A 6,035-nucleotide genomic window follows, 5' to 3' on the forward strand; every position below is an offset into this window, starting at 1 on the left:
TGTTTCGCCGTGGAAACTTCCATTGACCCTTTTATGGTCATATTAGAGGTGCTATCAGGAAGTTTCTACCTTCCCTGTCCACCAATAATCATCACTAAGTTGCCCAAAATAAAAATGATACTTATAAAATAATAGTAATACTTCTTACTCCCTCCGTCCCTATTTAGTTGTCCCTATTTAGTTGTCCATTTTGACAAATCAAGAAAGGACAATAATTTTTTTCCTATTATACCCTTATTTAAAGTGAAAAGTTGTCATAAATAAAGTAAATAAACTTATGAATTTTTCAGCATTGATTAATTATCTTGAGTGGATTTATTTTGGAAGTAAATTGTACTACAAGGGTAAAATTGTAACTTCACTATGTTAATTATTGTTGCCTTAATCTGTATGTCATTTCTAAAGTGGACAACTAAATAGGGACGAAGGGAGTATGTCTCTAATTATTTGTCTACTTTTTCATTTTATAGTTGTCTCTAATTACTTGTCTATTTTGACAAATCAAGAAAGGACAATTTTTTTTTACCTATTATGCATTTAATTAATTACTTTGAAAAATGTAGAACTTTTTTAAAATCTTAAATTTTTAATTCATCCACTTCATAATTAATAGGGGTAAAATGATAAATTTACTATGTCAATAATTATTTTCTTAATAGGTGTGTCAATTCAAAAGTGGACAAATAATTAGGAACAGATGGAGTATAAAATAAGAAAGTAGATACTCCCTGTTTCAAAAAGAATGACCCAATTTTCATTTTAGTCTGTTTAAAAAAGAATGACTCCTTTCCTTTTTTGGCAACACTTTAACTTCAACTTTGCACGTGGCATGTTTAAAACCACAAGATGAAAAGGCATTTTGGTACATTTGACATAACTTTAATTTAGAACGACAAGATTAAAAAAATTTCTTTCTTTTTTTAAACTCTGTTCCAAGTCAAACCAGGTCAATCTTTTTTAAACAGGGGAGTAAAAGAGATAAGAGGACAAGAAAATGACTTTTTTATTTGTTTCAAGTATATTCAAGTGTCTTAGTACGTATGTACAATGTGATATTGAGTACCACAATTTATGAGATTGTATCGAGGGATGTAAGAAGTTGTCATAAAAATGACATACCATAGTGGAGATCATAGAGTAGGTTAGGGAGGTGTGACTTAGTTATAACCAATAATAGTTATTAGGATTAGTGGGGATTTCTTTCTAGAGCAATCGATCTCAACACTAATTATTTCATAACACTATCCTTTGAATTTTCATGCAAATATAAATAGCTTACCTCGTTAAAAACTTCATAGAAAAAATATATAATAAAGGAAATAGAATAAACGTATCATATCATATTATACTAAAGTGAAATTTTTTAAAGTGTAAACTAGTATATGAGAAAATACCCTTGGTAAAAATTACTACATCTTAGGCCTATTTTGAAAGACCGAACGTAATTGGGTAATTACACTCTTTGATAAGTTTTGTAGACAAATTAATTACTTGGCAAGAGAGCAATTAAGTGTAATTGAAGGGTAGTAATTACACTCCTCAATTTCCAAGGGAGGGTTCGGAATTGGGTGTAATTAACCCATGTCATTACATGAAACTTTTAAAATTTCTTTTCTTCCTTTTATTTTTTTTATTTTTATTTTTGTTATTTTCTTAAAAATATTATTTATGTTATTCTTATTGTAATGACCTGAAAGGTCATTTTTAGAAATTTTAGTAAAATTACCATTTTACTCCTCCCGATAGTTTTCTCAAGTCATTTCTAATCAATCAATGAAGTTGGTTAGAGAATTTTGGAATTATTCGTTTAACTATATTTAATTAATTGACAAGTAAATTTAGATAATAAATTTAGTTGATAATAATTGGTCAAATCTGAAATTTATTTAAGATTGTATACCATTTGGTCCATATGAATTAAAATACGTGAGGATCAATGTTTTGAGTCATAACTCAAAACCAGCGGTAACATCTCTAGAAGAACTTGAGGGAATCAAATATAAGGTATACGCACAACCTTATTTTCTATGTGGACAGATGGTCGTTTATTATTAAGATATTGTAATGTAGAGTCGAGAAAAAAAAGGATCAATTTTTGCAAACTTTGAATGGCAATTCCTTTTTGTACTGGACATATTTAGTTTCGATTTTAGGGATTTATTGTGGTTATTATTTTATAATTCAGGTTTGACATATTGAGTCAGGTAACTACATATTGAGTGCATTGTATAATATAAAATTCATTAGAGTTATGTCATTTGGAGGAATTAAGATTTAAACCTAAGCTTGAAATTTGAAAAACAATATAAGAATTGACATGTTAATAGGAATCAAGATTAGAAACTTGATTATCGATTTGGGTGAGTTTTGGATTTAATTTACACATATAATAATATAAGTGTTGTTAGTTTCAAAATCATATTGTGATTATTTATTGAATAGATTGCCTTGATTTGAAAGCTCAATGAAAGAGGAAGACCCAAATCTCAAAGTAATTGTTCGATTATTTGAGACAAATGGACTTCTTGACTCTTGTTAAGTATTGAAAATCATGTGTATTTCCTTATTGTATGTTTCACGACCCGAGACTACCCCCTAGTCGTAACATGGTGCTTAAAATCACAATTGACTCCAAGCTAATCCTTGATACTAACATAGTCATGAGCAACTAAATATGAGCATGTTAAAGAATAAAACGACTGAAAAGAAGCATAATTAAGGAATATTGGTTAAATATATTTTTGAATAAAGATTTGTATACAACAACTGTAATGTGAAAGAAATCTAAAATAGAATAGGCATACAACAACTCTAACTGACTGTCTATGAAACCTCTACTAATACTGGTAAAAGTTAGTGGGACATGAACCCGACATACCATAATCAATACATGTGAATAGAAATATTATACTAGAACTACAAACTGACTTCAATGCTCGAAATAAGAGAACTCATCACCTTCTGACTTGAATCTGCGATCCAACAGACTAGGATCTTGATAGCAAGAATCTGAATCTACATCACATGAAAAATGTAGGGACAAGAGGTATGCGAATTAGTACTTTGAATGTATTGAGTATGAGATATATGTATAGTAATTTATCATGATGAAGTTAAACATGATATGCAAGACTGTTAAATGTGATAGAAGCATTTATAAAAAAATCATAAATCATATATAAAGTCAATGCATACTTAAAACCATTTGAGAAGCTTTCATAAAATCTTTGAAGAAAACATAGTTATTTTGTGGGATATTTATCATTAATCGACATAGACCATGTGAGCTATAACATGAAATTCAGTGTCTATCCCACACCGAAAAGAGGTGTCCTTACTTGCCAAGGTAAGAACCATAAATTTGAGCTAAAGGGGATCGACTAGCTTATGTCTATCTGAGACAATCATTCTATGGTCGTATATAGTTTATGGGACATGGGTAATCGCCGCTAGTCCACTCGGTGCTAAGTAAAATCCCAACAAAATTAAAATAGTCATAATTGTTGGGTTTAGGATCTTTTTTCTCTTCCTATGTGGATAAATAAAAGTCTTATTAGGACCAGCCCACTTTAGCCATACACCCAATATTATGTAACATATATAAAACTTATTTACGTCTTATTTTTAGAAACACAAGAAAAAAAATTCAAGAGAGAACAGTTTAAGAGATTGAGAGAAAGAGAGAAAAATCTCGTTTTTGCTTCAGGAAATTTTCTGCTCAGGCAGTCCGCTTCAAACAGAATTTGCCGATTTGTTAACCGTTGGATCGTGCTCAAGTTTGAACTGGGAGTTCACAGAATCTGGTTCTTACAATTCAACGGTGAAGATCGGATTTGAAAGACTGTAAATTCTGATTTTGGGGCGTGAACAGTAGCTCATTTTTGGTGAAATTTCTCCTTTAATTCTCTAGTTTTGGTGCAATCTTGTTTCGTTGTTGCTTGTTGTTTGACACTTGTTTTGTGACCAATTTTGGAGAAGTTTTTTGTAACTCTTGGTGTTTATAATGGAGCTATTGGTCCTGTGGTTTTTTACTCTTCACATTGAAGAGCTTTTCACGTAAATCTTTGTGTCTTGTATGGTTGATTTATTTTTGTCTTGTCGTTTTGTTTGGTTGTTATATACTTGTTGTCCATTCTTCGTATTGCTTGATTTAGTTTGTCTTCTCTTGGTACAAATTGAAAGGGAAAGTTTAGAGTTGGGTATTATTCCGTTGTTATCCTGTCTAATATTCTTGTTAGTGTCTTGCCTTTCCCAATACAGTGGTATCAGAGCATTGGTTATTGTTGATACTTGATTTGAATGATGGATACAAATATGATCAAGATGATTTGCTTGAATGGTAGTAACAATCATATTTGGAGAGAAAAATGTACTTTGAAAGACAACAATGAAGACTACTAATCCAATCATACATTCATATTAGAATAGCTCCTTTAAAAATCATGATTCATATATATGTGAGAAAACCATTAACAATCATGTATGTCAGAAAACCTTTCACAAATGATTGAGACTTACTTTAAAGCATCCTTAAATCATAAATTCATCTTTTTATAAAGCATGCATAAATCACTTATGAAATTAATGATTATAGTTCATAAGTTCATAAGATTTTCTTCATAACTTCATAACCAAAATCATGAATAGTGCATGTGTTCATATAAATCAATTGGAAAACAATGCACTTAAAGTAAAGTATACTTTCTGGAAATTCTTTTATAATAATGCACTTGATATTAGAAATAATAATACATTCTTGAAACACTATTTTAGAATAATGTACATAAAACAAATATATTTTCTTGAACTCTTTCTAGGAAGACTTCTTTAAAATCTTGAACGTACTTTATTTGTGAAATTAATGCATATGAAATACTATTACAAGGTTTTTAATCAACTTTGATTAGAAAGGGATCCATGTGGTATAAGAGCATGATCCATAAATCAAAGATCATTAATAACATGAAGTACTATAATTTTGATGATAAAATAAAAAATCAATGATAAGAGATAAAAGAGAATTCAAAATATAAAATCTTGGGTAAAAATCTTAGCTTCGATCTTTAAAACATAAATTTAGGAGTAGGGCGTGAGGAAGAACAAATTTCCTCATTTCAATAATCTTACATACCTTAAACACTCCACGAATCCGGAAGAACCTTAATTTGAAGAAGAAAGATCAATAAATCTTTTCTTGAGATTCTTCAATTAGTTTCTTGAAATTTTTTTGATGAAGAATCTTGAAAAGGATTTGGAAGAACATTTGTAGAAGAAGAATATGTTGGGTTCATTGTATAATATGTGAATGGATAATGTTACATAGAATAAAGATTGGTGAATTAAAAATACGAAAGTTTGCATTCATCTTTCATAAATATTCATGAATGGAAGAACTTCATTCATACTAGCAACGCTTTCACATTTTAATTCACCAATCTTTATTCTATGTACAATTATCCATTCACACATTATAATCGATAGCTTCCCAATCATGATTATATAAAACACAAGATTTTAACTAATGAGTCTGTATATCTTACTTTTAGTTGTATAGTTAAGTCTAATTTCTTCCCAATTTTTACCAAATGTGTCCATGGGAAAGCTATCAACTGTACTAAAAAAGCAAATTAACTACTAAAGTCTATTCCCTGATAATCAAGTTACTTGTTCTGTCTTGGCTGAATGTGTTGGAAAATTTCTCAGCTAAAATTCTAGATAGCTCTAAGCCTTCTCCATCGCGAAAAGCCTGCAAATACAAATATAAGATCAAAATATGAGGAGTTGTTTACTTGTAAACATCTAACTCAGCCTCAAAAGTTCCCTTATGAGGTGAGAACTGTACGGAACTACATAAACGAGACAACTCATTCTGCCAGCTAATATGAGACTCTAACAAAACCCTCTCTCCCTCATAACCAATGCCCAATCTTGATATTTTGACTGTGAGCAATATAATATGGGTGACCAACACGGGAGAAACCAAGAATGAGATGAGTTTGACTCTAATACGAAGTAAAAACAATTACTGTAAGAGG

Source organism: Solanum stenotomum, chromosome 6 (genome assembly GCF_019186545.1).
Source record: "Solanum stenotomum isolate F172 chromosome 6, ASM1918654v1, whole genome shotgun sequence".
Classification (NCBI taxonomy): domain Eukaryota; kingdom Viridiplantae; phylum Streptophyta; class Magnoliopsida; order Solanales; family Solanaceae; genus Solanum; species Solanum stenotomum.